Consider the following 23,714-nt stretch of genomic DNA (forward strand, 5'->3'; position numbering starts at 1 on the left):
AGAATCAAAATGTCGTATACATTCACTGGTGAGCAAGTAATGTTAGAAGAAAAAATTGACCAGAAGTTGCTCTAGAGGCATTTCACATAAATGCTTGTGTTATTGGTAAGAAGAATGCTAACGGTTACTTTTTGTAAAACTATTTTGCTTCTTCACTTTGTTTTAATCTAAAAGAATAAGCTGGAAAATGTCTCTATACATCTATATGGGGAGAGGGAGAGAGGGCAAGAGAGAGAGCCTTGGACTTGAGTGAAGATAGCGGTGAAGCGGCACCCTCTTCACCTTCTTCTCCCTCTTTTTCTTCTTCACTACATCAGAGATGAAATCCAAAAATCGATAATGTTTAAGATGATGGACGGTGATACAGGACCTACAAAGTGAGAAGGAAAGAGAACAAAATGAGGAAAAGGCCCATGGATAACTTAGCAGCACTGAAAGAGCTCAAAAGTTTCCGTTCAGTGCTAAAGTAGAAATCAGTGTCAGTCAGTGAAGAGCACCATCACCATTGGGCAAATTTTTTTGTTATGGATATCAACAAACAGTGAGAGGAGAAGAGATGCCAAAGAGAGGTGAAATAGAAGACTTAGAAACAGCCAAACGGTTCACAGGCCTTTGATGGTCAATATCATAACATTTTATGTAGAAGTTAATTTTATTTATTTGAGAATGAGACCCGCAGAAACGAAAATATTTGTATTAAGCAATAGAAACAACACATGGTACTCCAAGTATCAGCAACTATGTGTCATTAAAAAAATATTTAATGTAGTGAGAAAAAGAGTATGGATATGTTAAAACACATCCAATTTTCCTTCATTCAAAATGGTGCTTCAAGCTACTGGAAGTCCTATAGTTGGTACGTATGATCGATTGTTTTTCTAAATGATTCTCAAAATATTTTGATTCTGATGTAGTGAAGAACATGAATAGAAGTTGCACGTTTCTGATTCTAAATGATTCCCAAAATATTCTAAACGATTCAGAAAATATTTTGGTTCTAATTCCCATTAGACTAGGTTTTGTTACTCGAGCAGCCAAGCGTTTAATAACATAAATTGCAACCCAAGCTGCTTCAAAAAAAAAAAAAGAAAAGAAAGAAAACCATGGAAATTAGCAACATAACTTACAGTCAAGCTTGCTTCTATTGCTGGTGGAGTCATTGATGCTGGTGACCAGTCATAAGATATTATGTCCATAGAATGAAAGAGAAGCCTGCTGAAAGCAGTCAGGTAGTCAAGGAGAGGGGCCACCAGAATTCCCAATAGCGGTCTTAGTATTTTTCCATTCATTCCATACGGTGTTAGTTTTAATGAAGCTGAGGTTCATTTGCACAGTTAGTTGAGTGCAGTTGGAAGAAATGCAACAGGCAAGACTCAAGGGTGAATCTATCTTATCTACCCTTAATTTCCTTTGCTTTTGCCTCAATGTCCTTTCATTTCCTTCGTTTTTCTTTCAATTTCTTTTAGTTTCTAACTGTCACTTGCTTTTCTTGGACAAGTTAGTTTCTACACCGTTAGATTATGTTTGCAAATCATGTATTCATTTCTATCACATAAGCTCTTCCTTTTTAATAAAAGCAACATGAAGTTGGAGGTTTAGGTGATCATTCTTTTGGTCATGAAACTTATCATGGTATTATTGCTTAGTCGAAATAAAGACAGTTTTCCTTTTCATGCAAGCGGCAACTAGGCAGACCGATACCAGTGCATGCCAAGAGAGTTGTTACACCTACTGAACTGATCTTGACTTCCATCATACATATATACCCACACTGTCTAGCCAGGTGAAGTGAAACCTTCACTCTATAAGAAGAAGTACCGAAGCATGGCCATAATAAAAGATTATAGTCTAGATCAACCTCAAACTGCCCCGTGAGGATTATGGTTGTTTACTAGTTCTCTCAAGTCTCAAGTCATCACATATAATTCGAGTTTTTGAATGAAAATTCAACTTCTGCGTTTTCTATCTGTTTATCTGTGGAATAAATTAATCACACATGATAGTTGCATGTAGAAGATACTTCATTTTTGGATACATAGGCACCAATACCTTGAAGGTCCTTACGCCCTACTCTATCGATGTGGATGAATTCATGGATATTATACAATTGAGTGTTACCTTCACCACTTACATTTGGTAGAGTGGTCACTAAATCAGATCAAATGCTAGACGGAGGCAGCTTGAATTCTCAAATTTCATAATCAAAGAAAAAATCAAATTTTGAAATTGACTACTTTGGTTTTGAAAATGACTTCTTCTTTGTCTTCTTCTTTTGTTTTTTCTCTTCCTATTGCTTACTTGCTTCCTTCTTTTTTTCGTCTTCTTCGTTTTTCATTATCTTCTTCCTTTCTCTTTCTTTTTTTTTTTTTTATTTCTATTCTCCTTCTTCTTCTTCGTTTATTGTTATTATTACTATGCTTCTTCTTCTTCTTGTTCTATTCTCCTTGCATCTTCTTCTTCTTCCATTTGGCTTTCTTCTTCTTCTTTTGTTTTCCTTTTCTTCCGTTCTTCTTCTTACTCTTCCTTTTTTTTTTTGTTTGTTCTTCTCCTTCTTCTCTCCCATTTTTCTTTTTTCGTTTGTTTTTCTTCTTCTTTGCGTGTTTGGCTTTTATTATTCATTTTCGTAATTTCTTAATTTTGTTTTATTTATCACAATCTCCATCGTAAATTATTTTCTCTAATTATATTGTTTACATGTAAAATTTTTCAATCTTACATGCAAAATGCAATAAATGGGATGTCGTTGCCTGCTCTACTCCCTGTGTGGGATTTCGAGAAATAGGACGCAACCTATCAATATGAGGTTTGACTGGTCCCAGTGCTTTTGCCAAGGTTAATTAGACCAAGAACTAGAATAAAATGCTCAAATTCCTAAGTATAAATGTTGTCCAAAAACACAAGAAAGCAAACGTGCCCTAATTTTGAAATCATGTATGTTTTGAAATCTAAATAAATTGTAGACTTATGAACAAGAAGAATTAGATCTTAATGTCTATTCATGTCTAGATCATCATAGATCAAGGCAAATCAAGGTCCTAAATCTAATATGATGCATCCAAAACTAAGTCTTCAGGAGTCCAATCTCTATTAGGATTGGGGTGTAGAACATGGACCTATTAGGAGAAAACTGGATCTGAATCCAAAACTTATAATCATTATTTAAGAGATTTTGTATGATTCTTGTTCTAAATTGAAATGAGATGTGTTATAGAAGTCCAAGATATCATATCATGTTATTGGGAATGAGGATCCCAAATCCAACCTCAAAGATCTAATAAATTTAATCCAAATGAGGAAACATATCCAAATATGATAATTGCATGGTTTAAAGTTTTATATTTGAGCTAGATTCTATGGGAAGTCATCTAAGGTTCATGATCAAATACTCGTTGCTTTGAAATTCGATCCAAGATCAAAGATCTAAAATCAAAATCCATGATCTGAAATCTAAGATCCATAATCTATGGTCTGAAATCCATAATTGATATGTATGATTCGAGACTCATATGGGAACTCAGATTCAAAATGCAAGGTCTAAAATCCAAGATTCAAATGTAAGATTTGAGATCCAAAATATGAGATCCAAGATCCATAATATAAGATCCAAAATCTCATATTTGGGATCCAAAATCCAATACATGAGATCCAAATCCAAGTAGGTAGACTTGGGTTATTGTCATGGTTTATGTCAACGTAAGGTTTATGATTTGAATCCAATACTTGGAATTGAGATTCAAGATCCAAATGAGCTAAGCGTAAGCTGGTCAAAATGATTGAGCTTGGTATTGGCTAATGCTAGATTTGAACCTTTTTGAGATGGGTTTGACTGTAATAAATGTGTTTGGTTTTTGTCAAACCATATGATATAGGATATCTACTTCATTCATTTCATATGAATGAACATTTAAAGAAGCTTGATTAGACCTAGGTTATGGTACTAGGTTCACACGTAGTAGACTCTAGTTCACACGTAGTAGACTCTAAGTTCGGTCGGAGCGACGCTTTAGAGAGTTGAACTAGGATTAGACACCATGCCTGCATGGCCTAGGGGTTTTGAAATCATTTTTAAAACATTGATTTTTAAAACATTTTAGAGAACTATGATTTGAAATTGTGTGAGAACCAAGCAGGATTTAGGTTTTCACATACTCGGGCTGATGCACACAAGGTATGCTACTAGGCTGACCTAGTCTGGTTTTAGACATGGGGTGCAAGGTGGTTCAGTGCATATTAAAATAGATGTACAACACATGATTAAAAAAAAAATGAAAGAAAACTGCATTCTAATGTGCATGCTTTAAGTAAAACTAAGTAAACAAAAGCAAAAAATTTAAAGAGACAAGAAAGACATAAACATATTTGACCCTTATGCCCAACCTAAAGATATTAAAATAAATCTAATCTAGAAAATAAACATGCTAAACTACAACATTTTCAAACCAACTTACAAAAATAAACTAAGATAGACATGCTAAAAGCAAAAAGAAAGCTAAACTGAACATGCTAAAAGCAAAAAGAAAATTTTAATAAACATGCATAGAGAAAAGCCTTAAATTGCAAATGAAAAAAAGAAAGAAGATGAAAAAGAAATTACCTGAAGCTGTTGCCCTGTCTAAGCCTTCTCCCACAACCTCTAAACTTGAGTTTGCTTGGCCTTAGATTGAGTACTAATGCAACTTGAACCAAGACTTAGACCGAATCTCTAAAAGTTTTACATGTTTTTAGCTAAACCTTTTTTGAGTACCTAGTTGAAATTTTACCATCTTGTTGCTTCTATAAGAATAACTCAAGTGTGTAGAGCTAAATGGAGGAAGCAAACCTATTTATAGGACAAAGAACGGGCAAACCCCTTTCTCCTCATTGATAATAGAACTAAACTTTCTCCCTCTTCTCTCTCATGTTCAAGCCTCGAAAGCATATGTTAAAATCATGATTTTAATGGAATTTTGTTTGTTGCGATCTTGTTCAGACTCTACATTCAATTCTATAAAAAGCAACATGTACACGAAGAACTGCTGATCAATTCTTGATGAAGTATTTGGATTGATCTCGAGTCTGGAGAATGAATAATGCGAACATATGAAGGGGATGAAACACACTTTTAAATTTTATTCTAAAACTTGATGTAAATCAGAAAAATGTTAGTTTCAACCACATACGGATAATGATTTTGATTATATCAGCACAATAGAGCCCAACAATGAATTTCACACGTTTCAAGTGCTTTCATATGCATGGACTGAGAAAATCATGATCCATTTTTAAAATATAATGTGCATTAAGATCACATGTGGACCCTAGTTCTGGATTTGATGTTGAAACCCAAATTAGGTCTAAGTCCAAGGAAAATCCTAGAAGATGGATATAAATGTGGTATTGAAATTTGGATTATGATTTGATATATGGGATGTGGACTAGGGATAATGGATCTAGGTCTATAAAAATAGAACAGATTCGAGACCTGGATATGAGATCCAGATATCGAAATAGGACATGGATCTATGATCTGGATCATAAATATGAAATAGAAATTTGAAAATAGCATAGACCTAGACATGGCTCGTGTTGGACTCGATGGGTTCAAGCTACATGAAATGGGCTAGACCTGGGCTAGGTTCAATATTGAAAAATTGGGTTCAAACCTAGATTAGGTGTAGGTTCATTGGGCTCAACCTAGGTGTTGTTTTTGAAAAATAAAGTTTTAATGAGAAATTGAGGTAGGTTGAGTCTATGCTCAAGCGTCCTTGATCTATGGAATGTATATGAAAAGCTGACTAAGATTCATGAGGCTTCTAATTTATGTTTAAAAAACATATGTGCATGACAACCAATGAACAAAATACCCTTGCGTGTGATTAGAGCTAAAATGGGTTCAAATAAAGGGATTGGATTGAACTAAGGTGCTAGAATAAAAGAATATCATAAACTAAGGTACATGTGTCCCAAATTCTATGTTTATGCAGATGAATACACCTCAAAAAGAAATGACCATTTTAACCATATTTGTATTTCTAGAGTTCCAAATGAATTTTATCGATCTAACTAAACCAACCTATGGTCAAGATCTTAAATAGGCTCTAGTTAAAATCTTGCTAAAAATTCACCTAGATTGCTTTAAAAACAAAAAACAAATTTTTATCAAGCTATTTGCAGCACGTTTACAAAGAGAAATTGAGGAAGGTCATAAAAATCTTACTTTTATTGGAATATTCACTGTGGAACTCGGGGTGCTTGAAAAAAACTACTTACCTATAAGGACATGCCAAAAGATCAGAAAAATTCGTTTTAATTTTGTAAACTTGTTCTCAACAGTAGTTTATAGAGTATAGCAAGTACTAGGAATGAGACTGAACTAAGAGAGTAATAAGCCACACAACCATACACTTGGCGACAACACAACCAGCTCCAATATTGACACTGGATGACATCACGCCCATGCCAACAAGATTATCGCTGGAGGAGATCACGTCCATTCCAACAACATCAGATTCAAAATTGTACTTAAAAGAGATCATGCCCATGCTAAAGATAACGTCCATCTCAGTATGGCAACTATCTCAGAAAAAGGGGAAATTCAAGATTTTGTAAATCAATTAAATCCCAAGAAATGTGAGACTGATATGTGCGCAGATTGAGTATAAATAAAATCTCTTGTCTTGTGAAAATTAACAAAGAAGGGATATTTCCTATCTAGACATAAATTAAAAGTCGAACCACGTTAAACGGTGTCTTCTCCTCTTTTACTGTCTTCTCTTCTTTGGTGTGTGGTTTTCTATGGTATCAGAGATCGGTTATTCATAAATGGCATCTCAACCACTAACACCAGAAGGAAACTCCTACAGTATGGCTGCGGCATCACCAAAACTGGATCCGACACCATGAATCTGCCGCTTTCAGGCCTGATCTCCTCCATCATACCTGCTCCCACTAGTCTTCAGCATTTCCTATCCATAAAATTGTCTTTCGACAACTACTTCCTTTGAAAATCTCAGTTCATTCATATGCTTAAGAGTTATAATATGATGGGATATATTTATGGGTCATTCAAGTGTCGAGACGAGTTCTTGTCCAGTGAAAATGACAATGGAACAAATTTAAATCCAGCCTTTCTGGAATGGAATCGAGGTGATCAACTTCTACTAAGTTGGATCATCTCATCGTTAAGTGAAGTACATAGTCAAGTCATTGGTCTTGATTCATCGTACAAATCTTGGACCACTATAAAGCGTATCTACGCTGCTCAGTTTAGAGCAAAGGTGCAAAAACTAAAATATGCCCTGCAAAACCTGAAAAAGGGAACTGAATCTATAACAACATATTTTCACAAGGCCAAAGGCATAGTTCATCAATTTGCTACGGCCTCCAAACGAATCGACGAAGAGGATCTTGTTATGAACATTCTCTCTGGACTTCCCACCGAGGAATATGGTACTCTGAAAATTTCCTTGTGCACTCGCGTCAATGATATAAATTTCAAGGAGTTATATTCTTTATTTCTTATTCAAGAAAATCTGAAATTTCGAAATCTAGAAATTTTGAAGACCCTTCAGCCTATATAGTGCATCGACAAAATTTCAAGAATCATAACTATCGTGGAAAAATTGAACAGCAAAGAGGGCATCCAAGAAACCATCATCAGGATAAATCTCTTAGTTGTCATGCTTGTGGGAATCGTGGACATTTTGCTTCTCATGCCAAACTGTATGTCAAGTTTACAGGAAACCAGGACATGGTGTATTAAATTGCAAATTATATAAATTTCAAAAGGAATCATCTTTCCCAAAAGCTTATCATATGGAAACTATACCTCATACTGATGACAGATCTTGGTATCCAGACATCGGCACTACCCATCACGTGACTGCCGACCTAAATAACCTATTTGTTCATTCAAAATATCGTGGGCAGGATCAGTTGAGAGTTGGAAATGGTGCTAGTCTTCAAATAAAAAATGTTGGTCATGTTTCTCTACAGCTCGGACTCAAAATTTTTTAATAAATAATGTGCTGCATGTTCCTACTATTTCCAAGAATCTACTATCTTTGCATAAATTTGACTATGACAATGATGTTATTTTTGAATTTGACACAAATCATTGATATGTTAAGAATCGGACAACGGGGGGGGGGGGGGGGGGACTTTTGGAGGGAGCAAATAAAGGAGGCTTATATCAGCTAAAGTTATAACAATATGCAGCTTGCTAGAAAATAGCACTTGTGGGAGAACGGGCCTTAGTTGATAATTGGCACTGTCGAATGGGACATCCTAATTGTAGAACTGTGATGCATGTTTTGAATAAATTTAATTTACCTATTGACAGCAAGTTTTATAATAAGATATGTGATGCATGTCAAAAAGGGAAAAGTCATGCTCTTCCTTTTGCATTGAAACAACATAAGATTGATGCTCCACTTGATTTGATTTTCACTGATGTTTGAGGGCCATCAGCTACTTCATCTTTACATGGTTATAGCTACTATGTTAACTTTATGGATGCATTCTCTCGCTTTTCTTGGATATACATTATCAACAATAGATCAGATGTTCTCTCTGTTTTTAAAACTTTTTAAGTTATGGTAGAATGACAATTTGATCAAAAAATCAAGCCACAAAGCGAGTACAGAGGAGAATATCAAATTGTTTCCACCTACCTCAAACAAATTGGTATTGTTCATAAAGTAGCTTGTCTACATGCTTACCAGCAAAATGGCAGCATAGAAAGCAAACATAGACATATAGTTGACATCGGGTTGACGCTTCTCGCACATGCAAACTTGCCTTATAAATATTGGGATTTTGCCTTTAGAACTGCTGTCTTCTTGATCAATAAAGTGCCAACTCAGGTTCTTAAAATTAAGTCACCTTATCAAATTTTGTTCAAAAACTCTCCAGATTATAAATTTTCAAAGTTTTTTGGATGTGCTTGCTATTCATGTCTACGTGATTTCAACTCTCACAAATTGCAGTTTCGCAGCAAACAATATGTCTTTTTTGGTTCCAGCAGCATGCACAAAGGATACATTGCTTCGATCAAGATACGAGCAAACTTCTTATCAATAGACATGTGGTATTTGATGAAGGTGTATACCCCTTCAAAATCTCGGCGTCATCAACCAAACCCAATGAACCTACACCCACACTCCCCTTAGTCATAACCATGCCATCCCAAACCGTACCACATCCACCAAACCATGCACAATCCAAGCTGTGCCACATCCATCAAATCTTATACAACCTCTAGCATCCAATCTCTTAACTCAACCAACCTCTCCCATTCATTCCCCCTCTACCACCATCTCCCCTAACCAAGATACGCCAATTGAACCTACACCACCACAACCGAACCCTACACCCCCTCCAACATTCTCCAAACCACATTGATCCCATACCATGCTCACACGGTCCCAAACTAGTTCTCTAAAGCACAAAACCTATACCATCTCCAAATATCCTCTCCCTAAGATTCATCTCACCCATCTAAATCTTGAAACCGAACCTCATATTGTGTCTCAAGCCTTCAAACATATTCATGAAAGCTGAACTTGCAGCTCTAAACAACAATCACACATGGACCCTTGTCCCGCCACCTCCCTCTACTAATATTATTGGTTCAAAATGAGTTTTTCGTATCAAAAGGAAAGCTAATGGCACACTTGAACGGTACAAAGCTCGCTTAGTCGCCAAGGACTATACCCAAGAACATGATATTGACTACTTTGAAACCTTCAGTCTAATAGTCAAACATTCACTGTACAAGTTCTCCTCATGATTGCCATCACCTATGGTTGGACTGTTCGACGACTTGATGTTCACAATGCTTTCTTTCATGGCGTTTTCACTGAGAAGGTATATATGGCTCAGCCCCCAGGCTTCATTGGTGACTGATTTCCTCATCATGTTTGTCAGTTGCATAAGGCCATCTATGGTTTAAAACAGTCTCCTCGCGCCTGGTTCCATCGACTTACTACCTTCTTGGTTTCATTGGGTTTCGTTAACTCTAAAGTGGATCTCTCTTTTTATGCGGTTGCAGCAAGATTCAACACTATATATTTTAGTTTATGTCGACGACATCATTATTACAGGCAATAATGATATTATGATTCAGTCTATTATTCATACTCTAGACAAAGAGTTTGGCATCAAAGACCTTCGCCTCCTACACTATTTTTTGGGCAGACAAGCAACATTCTCTTCCAAAGGTCTGTTTATTTCTCAAGAAAAGTACATGCTTGATCTTCTCCAGAGAGCAAACATGGTTGAAGCAAAATCCCACTCTAAACCCATGTCCACCACCTTTAAGCTGCCCAAACATGCTGGGGAGCCCTTATTTGATCTCACTCCTTATCGGCAACTTGTTGGCGCACTGCAATATCTTACACTTACGAGCCCCGATCTCTCCTTTGTTGTTAACAAAGTTTGTCCGTACATGCACCATCCTACTGCTGTATGCATAACTGCGGTCAAACATATTTTACGTTATGTTAAGGTAATGCTATCATGTGGTCTACTTTTAAAACAAGCCACCAATTTTCAAATTGATGCTTACACAAATGGAGATTGGACTAGAAATATTGATGATCGAAACTCTACTGAAGGATTTGCCATCTTCATGGGTTCATCTTTTGTCTCTTGGTCTGCTCGCAAATAGCCTACTGTTGCTCGATCGAGCACCGCAGCTGAATACCATGCTCTAACGTCTTGTTCCTCTGAGGTTTTATGGCTCACAATTTTACTTCATGAATTACACATCACTATGCCGCATGTTCCTCGTTTATGGTGTAATAACATAAGTGTTGCGCCTCTCTCTGCCAATCCTGTAGTTCATAATAAAAGCAAGCATATTGAGCTCAACGTCCATTTTGTTTGAAATCGCATCGCAAAAAGTCATCTTCAGGTTCACTATATTCCTAATGTTGATCAACTGGCTGACATTCTCACAAAGCCTCTCGCTCAAACTACTTTTGACAACCTCAGATTCAAGCTAAACAGTCTTTCTCGAGCGTTCATCTTGCGGGAGGGATAATAAGCCACACAACGATACACTCGGCAACAACACAAGCAGCTCCAATATTGACACTGGAGGAGATCACACCCATGCCAACAAGATTGTCGCTGGAGGAGATCAAGCCCATGCCAACAACATCAGATCCAAAATTGTACCTAAAAGATATCACACCCATGCTAAAGATAACGTCCATCTCAATATGGAAACTATGTCAGAAAAAGGGGAAACTCATGATTTTGTAAATCAATTAAATCCCAAAAAATGTGGGACTGACATGCATGCAGATTGAATATAAATAAAATCTCTTGTCTTGTGAAATTAACAAGAAAGAGATTTCCTATCGTGGACGTAGACTAAAAGTTGAACCATATTAAATGGTGTCTTCTCCTCTTTTACTGTCTTCTCTTCTTTGGCGTGTGGTTTTCTAGAGAGTATTGAGGTATATATGATAAATATAATCCCAACTCAGTTTCAGCTTACTCTGTCTACTTGAGCTGAAACTCCTAAAAACATGTGAGAGAAAGTGCTCATAATTGAATTAAACTTGAACCAAGATGAATAAACTCAAATCAAATTAAAAGAAGCTTGATTTATACATGATGAACATGGTCCTCATCGGTTTTAGCTTACTCTATTGGGTTGAGATTAAATTCAGCTCAAACCTCTAGAAATAGGAGAGAGAAAGTACTTGAAAATGAATTGAACTCAGATTGAGATCAATAAACTCAAACTGTACTAAAGGAAGCTTGATTTCTACATGTTAAACATGGTCCTAACTCGATTTTAGCTCATATTTTTAGGTTGAGTTTAAATTCAGCTAAAGAAAGGTAAGAGAAAGACCCAGTGAGAACTTGTAAATTAGGATAGAGCTGAAACTTGGATTGGATGACTCACAATAAATTAAATAAAACTTTCTCTCTAGTAAGGTAAACTTATTTTGACTTGGTTGAGCTAAAGATCATAGTTTTGAGTTCTACGAATCTACACGAATTAAATTGAAGTATAGGGGAGTTGGCTTCAGAATGGCATGAACCCAGTGAGCTAACTTTGGTGACTTCTGAGGCCTAATTGCTCAAATGTAAGGTAATTCTTGAAAATTTAGTGAAAATCTCCTATTTATTAGGTCATAATGCCAGGATGCATGGGCAAAGTGGCAATTTTCAGCTCAAACAACATAGGTGGTGTTCCTGAACTGCCAATTGGATGGGCATGCCTCCCAGAGCTCATCTTGCTCATTGTCCTTTTACCCTTCTTTTTCTGGAGGCCCCTTCTCCCTTAGGAAAGGAGATATGCAACATGGGTCTATGTATCCAATGCTGGTGTAAAATGTGTCTGTTTAGCTCAAACATAGTCATTTGTTCTTAAAATTTGGTCTTTGAAAATCAATTTTGAAATCTCAAGGTAAATGGTAAGAAGTCTTTTTGAACTTATAAAATTTTGCATATTCACAGATGCCCCTCTTTGTTACTGAACTGAAAACTATGCATAATTGTAAAGATTGAAAACCTATCCTAAAAATGATGGACTTTTGAAAAGGAAAATATATTTGAGATATATAAAAAATACCTAATATAAATACTAATACAATGCTTGTGAAAACGCTTGAAATGTTTGTAAAATCTCTATGTTGGAGTACTTGTATGCTTGTGAAGTGTGAAAAAAGTGTGAAAAGCTTATGTGAATGTGAAAATTCTTGTAAAATTTATGCAACAAAATACATGTTCTTGTATGCTTGTTTATACCGATATGCAAAAATTTCACATAAATGTGACTATGTAAGTGCTTGTGAAATACTTGGGAACTAACAAAATGTTTGTAAATTTGATAAAATTCCTTTGCTCATGTCTCTTGTATCTTGTTAGGACTGTATGATTTCATTTACTGCACAGGCATATTCTTTTAGCTAATGTTATAAGATTTGTTTGTGATAAACTGATAATTATTCTTTCATTTCTACATGATGATCGATAAAGAATCAGTTTCTATGTCATAGGATTTCTTAACGCAAGATTTGTCATTGTCCAGACTCTATTGACTCAAACGATCTTGGCTTTTCAGCAAGCATTTTGCTTGTTTTGTTCTTGAATTTTAGCCATTTTTAGCCCTTTTGTCATTGTTGTTGCTTTCTTGATATTTCAGGCCGACCTTCACTTATAAGAAAAATACTTCACCAGCCCACAAACTATTATGATGCTTCATTTCTTGTATAGTCATGCAGCTTTGTCATGTATAATGTCATATTTATTAGGCTTTCTACTGAACCCTTGTATTGAATTTTGTATTGGTAGCTCCCAAACAATTGGTGAGGGTATAAGTGTATAACACCCCTCAGACTTGCTTGAGTTCAGAAGGTTGTAGAAGACAGAACTAGAAAAATATTCATAGATCATATAATTTATAGAATAGATGCAAATCAACTTTACGTTACCTGATAATTTCAAGTACTGATATAGTGGAACGACCCCCAAGCCCATCTCTCAATGCTTATTTTTCACGTATTGCCCATTTTGCTCTGGTTAACTCAATCTTTTGTTCTCCAATTGATTATTGATAAGCTCTAGTTTTACTAGGGGATTAAAGACATTTCCAAGACTTTTCATTGTCTCTATTTTCTTGAGTTTTTTTCATGGCATATAACATGATCTTATCAAAATTTTCATCTTATGATGATTATTACATCATTGGCTGAAATTTTTCTTGATCTTTTTGAGAAATTGAAATCATTAAGGGGCCGTTTGATGGCTGGAAACCATGGAAACGGAAAAACATTTTCAAAAATATATTTTTAGAATTGAGAAAAAGGAAAAAAATTTCCATATTTCCAAAACAAGCTTGTGTTTGTTAAGGAGGAGGAGGAGGAAGAAGGGAAGGGAAGGGAAGGAGGAGGAGGAAGAAGGGAAGGCAAGGGAAAGGAAGGAGGAGGAGGAAGAAGGGAAGGGAAGGGAAGGAGGAGGAGGAGGAGGAAGGGAAGGGAAGGAGGAGGAGGAGGAGGAAGGGAAGGGAAGGATGAGGAGGAGGAGGAAGGGAAGGGAAGGGAAGGAGGGAGGAGGAAGAAGGGAAGGGAATAGAGGAGGAGGAGGAAGAAGAAAGGAAGGGAAGGAGGGAGGATTTTGTGGATGATGGCCGTCAGGCGGTGCCATCGGCGGCGGTGGGGGACGTGGGGAGGTGGCCTCGCCTGCCCTCCTCCCCTTCTTCCCCTCTTCTCCTTCCCTCCTCGCCGTCCCCTCTTCCCCTTCTTCCCCTCTTCTCCTCGCCGTCCCCTCTTCTCCTTCCCTCCTCGCCGTGCCCTCTTCCCCTCTTCTCCTTCCCTCCTCGCCGTGCCCTCCTCCCCTTCTCCCTCTTCCCTCATTCCCTTCCTCCTTCTTCCTCCTCAATCCTTCCTTTCTTCCTCCTTCTTCCTCCTCCCTCCTTCCCTTCCTTCTCCTCCTCCTCCCTTCCTCAGCGTCCCTTCTTCCTCCCAACGGTCAAAAAAATTTTTCTGGAAAAATTTTTTTACCCCTGGCTGGAAAAAATTTTCCAAAAATATTTTTCCATTTCCAATTTTAACGGTAAAAAAAAAAATTCTAAGTTTGATGGAGAGGAAAAATTTTAAAATTTTGAATTTTTTTTCTACTGCTACAGTAAATTTCCAGGGCATCAAACGTGCCCTAAGTTCTTGTAAGTTACAATATGATAACTTGTAAGGAATGTCCATCAAGCTTCAAGTAATTATATGAAAATGTGCACCGAAGTGTGAAACTACGTACCAAAGTATGAAAATGAGTGTTGAGATGTGTGTACTTGTATACACCAAAGCATGAAATCTTACGCAATGATAAGTTAATTTGGGGGCATTGAAGTACGAAACCTTATGCTAATACATGTTTACTTGTGTGCGGCGCAGCACGAAATCATATACTAGAATGCAGAAGTTTGAAACTCTTTGACAACTAGCCCCACACCTGCAATGCAATTTCACACTCTACAAATACATGCTAGTTGTTCTCTACTGCCCTCTTAAATAGGAAACATCTATAGCTATTGACATACCATGTTTCTGAAGCCTATTCATGGTTAAAAGTCTATAATGACTAGCAATGAAAATGATCCAACTAGCCCTCACTAGAATAGTTGACCTCTAGAAATTGTTCCTCCAATTTTTAATTGGTCCTTTCCACCTAATAGCATGCCACATATCAACAGATTGGAGGCTTTTTAGGTCTAGAGTCCTACAAACCAGTTTACCTCATTCATCATTAAGAAATAGAGTTTCAAGGAATTGGAGGGCAAGCTACATGCATCTAATCTCCATTATAGTGGCCCCTTTTGCACAAGCTACCAACAGGTTTGGGATCTTGGAGACTCTCTCGTAATCCTGCCCATCTGTTTGCTAAAGAAGGATCCCATCGTACCACCAATCAGACCAGAAGTTAATATTTTACCAACTATTAACTTTGAACTTATCCATTCTTTCAATCTTACCCCATCATCGCCCAAGGCTGATCCAACTTCTAGCCCCTTCCATCCCTTTTTGATTGTCCATAGACTTTTACCTTTTTTGATGCTAGCAAGTAGGACTTCATTCACCTCATTTAATGGGCAAATGCCTATTCCTCCTTCATTCTTCGGCCTACATATCAGCCTCCATGCTAGTTTTTGCACTTTCTTATGATTGCTAGACTCAGTCCATAAGAAGTCTTCCATACACCTTTCTAGTTTCTCGAGCATGACTCTCAGAAATTTGAATACCTACATCCAAAAGACGGTCATAGGGCAAATATTAGTGTTAATAAAGCATGCATATCGGACATGTGATAACAGATTTGCTTTCCAAGTGGACTTCTTTGCCTTTCAATTTAAACATTAGTTTTCCACAAAATTCCTCTATGAGGTTTCTCGCAAATAGTGGCATCCCAAAGATAGTCCATGGAAAGATTGACAGGAAGTTAGCAAAGCAACCTTCACTCTTGAAACATTGAAAGTGAATAGAGAAGATTTGGAACAGTTTATAATAAAGCTAACTCCCTACTCTAGCTGCCCCAGAAAGCTACTAATCCCCTGAAGAGACTTGAACATGATCTCACTAAATAATAAAACATCATTAACTATAAAAATTAGGAACAATTCTCTTGTTGGATGAAATACTGATAGTATTTCTTCGAATCTTGTTCCTGAGCCCCCAAGATACAACTTCCATCACTAGAATAAACAAATAGGGTGATATAATATCACCCTATCTCAATCCTCTCCTTATAAGAAATTTCCTTTCACTTTCTCCATTTAACATCACCGAATAGGAAATTGATGGAACAGAAACCAACAATATATGAATCCACAAAAAATGGAATCCCAGCAATTACAGACTATTTCTAAGGAATTCCCAAGACATACAATCATACGCTTTAGAAAGATCAAGCCTGAGACAAGCAACTTCCTCTTTCTACTTGTTTAGAAGTTGGATGATATCACTAGTTAGAGCAATGTGATCGTGAATTACTCTTGATTTAACAAATGCTCTTTAATTAACTCCTACCAGGTGCCTTAGTGGCTCCTTCATACTGTTGACCAACTTTCACAATGATCTTGTACAGGCTATTGCACAAGGCAATAGGTTTAAAGTCTTCAATTCTGGTAGCTCCTTGCTTTTTTGGGATGAGCATAAGTGTAGTAATATTTACACTTTTCACCATACTACCTATTCTAAAAAATATTGCTATAATTTTTCAAATGTTTATTTTGATTTCTTCTCACATAATTTGATAGGAGAAGCTTAGGTACCCATTGAGACCTGGGGCACTATCCTTGTCTAGGCTAAAAGTAGTATCCTTCACCTCCTTGAAGTATGATAAGGCTGAAAAAAAAAACATTATCATCGTCTGAAATAGAGGCTCCATCAGCTATCTCATCTGAAAGCTCACCAATTGCCCCATCATTGCACACAAAAATTTTGAAGTACTCACTAGCAGCCTCAAAAGTCTCAGATGTCTTAGTAAACACATTTACATTCACCTCGATCCTACTAATTGTATTACATTGCATTCGGCCACCAATTAAAAGAATTTTTGTGTTTTTATCTTCATCTCTAAGTCATTTAACTCTAGATTTGTCTCTTCACATGATCTCCTCAAAATGAAGATCCTCTTCCAGTCTCAACCTGGAGCACCATCTTTAGTTTTTGCACCATGCGCACCATGGTGTAGCTATGATAAGCTTTGTGCCATTCATCAGAGACAATCTACTTATCTTCAATTGTGATGAGCCAAGGTTTAAGAACACTAAAGCCCCTTTTACAGCCCCCTTGGTAGGTAGGAGCTTTTACCTTGATTAAGACCACTTTGTGATCTGACATAGGGTGAGGAGTAGTATTCAAAGAGCAACGAAAAGAATTCACATTATCCAAAAAAAGCATTCACGAAGCCCCAGTCTAACTTGTATTGAATATTTTTACTATCTACTTGCCTGGTGGACCAAGTATAATGATTGTTGTTGTCATGAAGCTCTCTTAAGTTAACGTTGACTATGAAACTATTAAAAGTTACGGAAATTATTGAAAACTAGCACCTTCCCTGTTTTGTTTTGTACACTGTTGTGCATAGCATTAAAATCTCCTCATAATAGAATTATTATGCATATACACCAAAACTATTCAAACACATGGTTGAAGCCCAAGATGTGAAGTATTCCAGCCAACTACCAACGATTACAAATACATTTTTCCACTTCTACTTTCCCTATTTTCCATAAACAGACTATCATGACTTTCCCATCTTCTGATTCCTCATTCTTTTGAATCTATCATACTAAGATCTCCGCATAATACTCTTAATCACCATCTCCTTTGCTTGAGAATAAATCAAAAAGTTGATTTGAGGTCGATTCCTTTGTATTAAACAGATGAGGCCCTGTTGAGCTGACAGCCTACTGGCTCTCCTCATATTCCAGCATAGGATCTTCATTCATTTGAGGCCAACTATGTCCCCCCTTCCCAATCCCTAATCAAAAATTTTTATTAAACAATTCTTGCATGTTCTTTTTTCCTAATTCAAGTTGTATGGTCTCTTGACCTACGCAACTCCTTTCCTTTCTTCACTTGTGGTAAGTCGTTATCCATCCCTCTTCATCCTCTCTTTGAAAGTTATTCTCAATTAGAGGAGTACAAAGAGAGGGTGGAGCTTCTAAGACCGTAAATTATTTTCAGATTGCTACAAACAGGTGACCTCCTAATTGACTTGCTAGTCGATGTTTTGCTAGCCTCCGTGCCAACAATGGGTAAACAGGGGTTTTCTCCTTCTTTGTTTTGAAAGAGAATCCAGGCGGAACAATTTAATTTCCTCCAAGATTGACATTATCTGGTAAAGTAAAATGATTACTTGAGGAAGATTTAGGGTTCTTCGCTGCATTGGCATTCGCACTGTTTTGCATAGTTGGTCTAGTCCCCTTCTTCTTTGCATTGTCAAAATGGTGCACAGTTGGGGATCTCCCTTGTTTGGCTGAGAGTTACTCCTACCCTTTCTTCTGCCCATGTTCAGTTGAGTTTCTATTGTGATTCTTCCTACCTTCTCCCCACCCTTCAACCTGTCATTTAAGCTCTTCTGCACCTGGGGGTTTTCTTCTATAGTCTACCCTTCAACTTTCTTCCCCACACTCTTGCAAGAAGCCCGGTTATGAGTGAGAGCTCCACATTGGTCTCAAAAACTGATTCTGCTTTCGTAGAGTACTTTTTGGGGAGTGCGTCTTGTCACCCCCAAGGTCTAAATTTAGCATCAAGATTGAGATACCTGCCACAAACTTTCTCTCACTATATTATAGCAAAGCCAACTTTCTCTCACTACTTAATATTGACATCCTCTGCCACAAAATCACCCTTCAGACCTCAAGTAATGCCCTTGAAGCAATCTTCATTCCAAAGTCACATAGGGAGCAACAAAATTTAAACCAAATAAGAGGTTTCCACTTATACTATCTTCATCCCTTTTCCTAGTTTCCAACTGCTTGCGATGAGCATGCGTCCTCCAACTCTCCCTGCTCAATGTTTCATAACCTCCTCAATTTCTGCTTTTGAGTCTACCCTCACCAAAAGACTTTCATTGTCCACAATAAAAAACTTTAGGTGTTTTAACGTTCACCTACTATTTTTTGTGCGTCGAAAAAAAAAAATGCATAATCTATGCCAGGACGATGACTTGCTTTCAACAATCCATCTAGGACAGCAAATCTAAAAGGCTCTTTTAATTTTTTCAATGCATCTATGAAAAAAAAAAAAAAAAAACTCAGGGAGTATTTTTCCCAAAATCCACTCTTGCTTCTTCAATTTTGCCACATTCCTCCTCCACCACACTCGCCCATGTTTTATTGTTGCCCACCACATTTTCCTACAATTTGCTTTTGTTCACCTTTAAGTCCATCTCCTTCTCCATCAGTTGCATTCCTCCTCCTTTATGGCAACATGAGGAAGGGTTCAGTTTTCCATCTGCTTTATGGTCCACCTCCATCCTTCTACCCTCTCGACTTATGTGTGTGGATGGTGTAATTTTTTATGTTGGCAACTGTCATTGCTAAGAAAACTTATCTAGTATTATTTTGAAAAGTCTAGAATGACTCTTGCCTTGCATGCTTTCATAGTATTTAATATTTTTATTCAATTTCTTATCATGGGATAGATGAGAGATGAAACACGGGCTTTAAGAGATTATCATACTATTTGGGCCATGGAGAAGTTAAAAATCTAAAAGCCAATCCTATGGAACAAACAAACAATAGAAGGGTTAGCATTTTTTTTGTGCAGCTCCAAAAAGAATTGGTAGCCTTTACGAAGATTCATCATGAGCTTTGAAGAGTGGTTGATTAAAGAAGATCATACCAAAAATGATTTGATGGATGCTCTTCAAAAGGAGGAGAGTCTAGGGAAGCAAGATACTAGACTTTTTTGGTTGAAGGAATAGAATATTAATAATTCTCTTTTGCAAGTATTTGTCCAAGGAATGAAGATAAAAAACAAATTAATCACATTATCACTGATTAAGGTAAGTTTTTTTATGCTTATTTAATTTTTTATAAGTATAGCAACTATTGTAAAAATTTATTGTGAAGGATACTTCATTAGGTTTGCTCTCTTATATGCTTGAACTTACTAAAACATTGATTTAAGATAATAAGATGTTGCTAATTTCATCAACAAATGATGTGATCCACTGGGTGGTGTTGAAATAGGGATCCTAGATCCCACAAGGTGCCCACTAACTTCCTCTGAAGATATTGACATATGATGGGGTTCAATGCCCCTTTGGTTGTTAGATATTTCTTTGCCAAAAGGAAGTTTGTGAGACATTAGAAGAAATATACTTATCCCTAAGAAGTATGAACCAAGGTTGATGTATGATTTTAGACCTATTTCTTTATGCAATAATAAACTTATTTTCAATATTATAATGGAACTAATAAAGTCAGTCCCTGATCATATCATTTCTCTCAATCAAGGAGCTTTCTTTAGGAAAGAAATATCCATAAATATTTTTTTGGTTCACTCTATTTTTTAAAGTAGGATGTAAGTTTGACTATAAACTTGATTTATCGAAAGCATATGATAGAATTGCTATAGATCTTTCATAGCTGGGATTTCATGATGATTGGTGGGTAGGACTATGAAATTGGTACATGCTACTTCATGTGCTGCTCTTTAATAGTCAAGATGGATGTTTGTTTACACTGGTGTTTTTCCCCTTGTTTGTTCATGATAGCCATAGAAATATTTGTAAGAAATACTAGATGGTTGTCTAGGGAGCAAAAAATTTTGGTGCCTAACACTACAAAACGATGATGGAGCTTAGCTTAAGCAGATGATGTATTCTTATATTCCAAAACTTTTAGATAATCATTAAGGAATATGTTGGAAGTGTTGGAGGATTTGGAAAAGCGATCAAGTATGAAGGTGAACACAAACAAATCATTAGTGTTTGCTTTTAATATAGAGGAGAGGGATATTCTAAAAGAGATAAGAAGCAGATCTAGTTGGGTCAATGGATGCTTTTCCAACTAGATAATTGGGGTTGTCTTTGGATGTCATAACTTTAATATCTTGTTGAAACTCCAAAATAAACTATATATTTAAAAATCTAAGATGTTGTCATACACAAGGGTACATTGTTTAATTAAACATGTGTTGACAACAATTCTATCTTATTTGCTAATGGTGCTCAAGTGCCCCCTGTTCAGTTTGTGAAGTAAATGAGAATATGTTTGTTAAATTTCTTTGGGGTGATAACGATATCAATCATATGCATCACCTTATGATTTGGAAGGCTTTATCTTTCCCTATATTAGAAGGGGGGTTGGATTTCAGAAAATGAGAGAAACAAATGTCACTACTCTATCTTATATGGGGTGTAAAGCACTTTCAACTAAAGTATGTGGGTGAATTGTTGTGGGGACAACTACCTTATCCAAAGGAGTACTTAGGATGTGAAGATTAAAGTGAATGCTTCTCCTTTGTGAAAAAAAATTGATTACTTGGAGATGTATCTGTAAATCTGTTGTTTGGAAAATTCATTCATGAGAGCAAACTAAGTTTTGGGTAGATCCTTGGGAAGGGTTAACCTTGATAAGTAGATTTTTGCTTATCTTATCTTTTTATTGAACCCGACTTGGGTTTATCAATTCAACATACTATCCTTAAATACACTTCTCACCCTAATAAGTGGGAGCAACAACAAAATGGGATATCAAAAAGATGTCATGTGTAGCTTAAGGCTGGCAGAGACTTGCTTCATTGAAAGGAAGACGATCACTTCATTGTTTCATGAAAATAGATATGAGAGAAAATAAGAACAAAATGGTTTTGTATTATATGTACACATAATAGGAGCTCCAAATCACTTCCCAGGACTTGCTGGTTTATGTCTACGTGTCTCAACAAACAACCCACAAATTCATGATCACAAAGGTTCAGAATTCCTTTAGCTTCAAGATATTCATTGTGTAGGAATTCTCTAGAGAATCACATTAATGTTATTTCAATGCTTTTACGTGAAACCTATTTTGGATAATGGTGATTTCCTGGTCTAGGGTTGTCAGGTTGTAAAGGGGGTGTTTGATGGCCTAGAATTATAATTTTTGAGATGAAAATTTCTAGAACCACAATATTCACCCCAAACTGGAATTAGAATGAAAATTCCAATTCCACACAACTCTAGTTTTCTCATGTGTTTGATAATCTAGAATTTTGATTCCAAGATGCTTTTGATTTAAAGGGAATTAACAATATGTAATTGGAAGCATATGACCATTGACTTCGCCGAAAAACTTTACACCCTTGCAGCATAAGCCCACAACACCACTCAGTAATTTAAAGATGCAACAAATGAAAAAGAAAGCTAGGATAAAAAAAATAATTATAAAAATAATTAATTGAAACAGCATCATTCTAAGGCTGATGCTAAGAATTTATTTTCAAGTTTTGCATGTTACAACCTAAAAAAGACGTAAAAAATATATAAACATGACACACTTGGGAAAAACGACTGATCAGGAATACCTAGTTTTGTCTATTTGTTATTGGCCTTTGACAGGATCACGTCAGCAACCATCTTCGTCGACTTGTGCTCCTGGACATGTGGTTGTCAAAGAGTTCTCAACTGGCATCCTCACCGAATAAAGCACTGAAATATATCAGAGTCATCAGACATATAGACAATTAGATAATATGTTTGCAGTTGGACGCAAAGTCCTAGCATAATCCAATAAGCAGCAAGAGCAATAGAAATATTGGCCAGAGCCTTTCTTAGCGTCGTTTACATGGGAACAAATAATGTTCAATTGATCAAAAGAGAATGGTCAAACGAAACAAGTAAAATAAGGATTATCTGAAGATGTGTTAATGTTGCAACCCTATATGCACACGATGACATGTGGCATCACTTGACTTGCATTTTTCCTATCTAAAATTCAAAACATGGGTGTTTTCATCAGTGAGAACAACAAACAATATTCAATAAAAAATGTGATAAGAAGCATAAAATCTACTAACCTAACAAAACAATCATATGTACCAGTTGCCATATTCACATTCAATAGAACTCACCAGGTACCTAAAACCAAAATGGCATAGCTGCCTAACATGGACTATGGACACCATCCTAAGTATAGGTAAAATCTGGCATTCATGTACTTATTATAATCTAAATGACAACCAAAAAGTAAAACAATGCATCTTAATGAGACAGAATTGTAAAACATGGTCCTTCATTTGGTAAAACAACTATAAGATCATAACTGATGTATAGAAAATATAAAGATTGGTCAAACCTTTCATTATGACATCGAACCCGCCAACTTGATTCCAACAGATGGCATCTGTACATAAAGTTTTACAATATTTTAAAAATTCTATTTATTTTCATATACTTTTGGTTTGTGTGTATACATATAGATATATATTCAATTTCTGATTTTTTATGACACTGCATCATACTGTCATTACGAAGATATGTTAGTTTCTTATAGAAGAAAATCTCAGTCGAACTATGGCACCAAAAGATCAATCAAAGATTTAGTTACATTTCCAACTTCGAGACTAACATCATGCATATACTTTGGCTTGTTGCTTGTTGTGTATTGCGTTAAAAACAAATTCTTTCACTTTCATATGCTTTTACTATTTTTTTTTTGGCAGAAAAGAAAAGGTGTGGAGCTGTCATCTTATTTATTTAGTGCAGCACTAAATAAATAAGATGAC

At 36.3% G+C, this 23,714-nt stretch overlaps 1 long non-coding RNA gene across 2 annotated transcripts in view; it reads right to left on the reverse strand.

Moving 5' to 3' along the window:
• The window catches only part of LOC116253744 (uncharacterized), a 31,304-nt gene that overhangs the window by 4,978 nt on the left and 2,612 nt on the right, over positions 1–23,714 (reverse strand). Inside the window, exons 2-3 of one of the 2 annotated variants that reach the window (XR_004172523.2) lie at positions 22,515–22,638; positions 1,128–1,212 (exon numbers count right to left, since the gene is read on the reverse strand). This is a non-coding gene — a long non-coding RNA (uncharacterized LOC116253744). Of the gene's footprint in view, positions 1–1,127; positions 1,213–14,779; positions 15,734–22,514; positions 22,639–23,714 lie in introns of those variants that run through there. The other variant, XR_004172522.2, reaches the window with a different exon arrangement.

This window comes from Nymphaea colorata, chromosome 4, assembly GCF_008831285.2.
Source record: "Nymphaea colorata isolate Beijing-Zhang1983 chromosome 4, ASM883128v2, whole genome shotgun sequence".
Classification (NCBI taxonomy): Eukaryota; Viridiplantae; Streptophyta; class Magnoliopsida; order Nymphaeales; family Nymphaeaceae; genus Nymphaea; species Nymphaea colorata.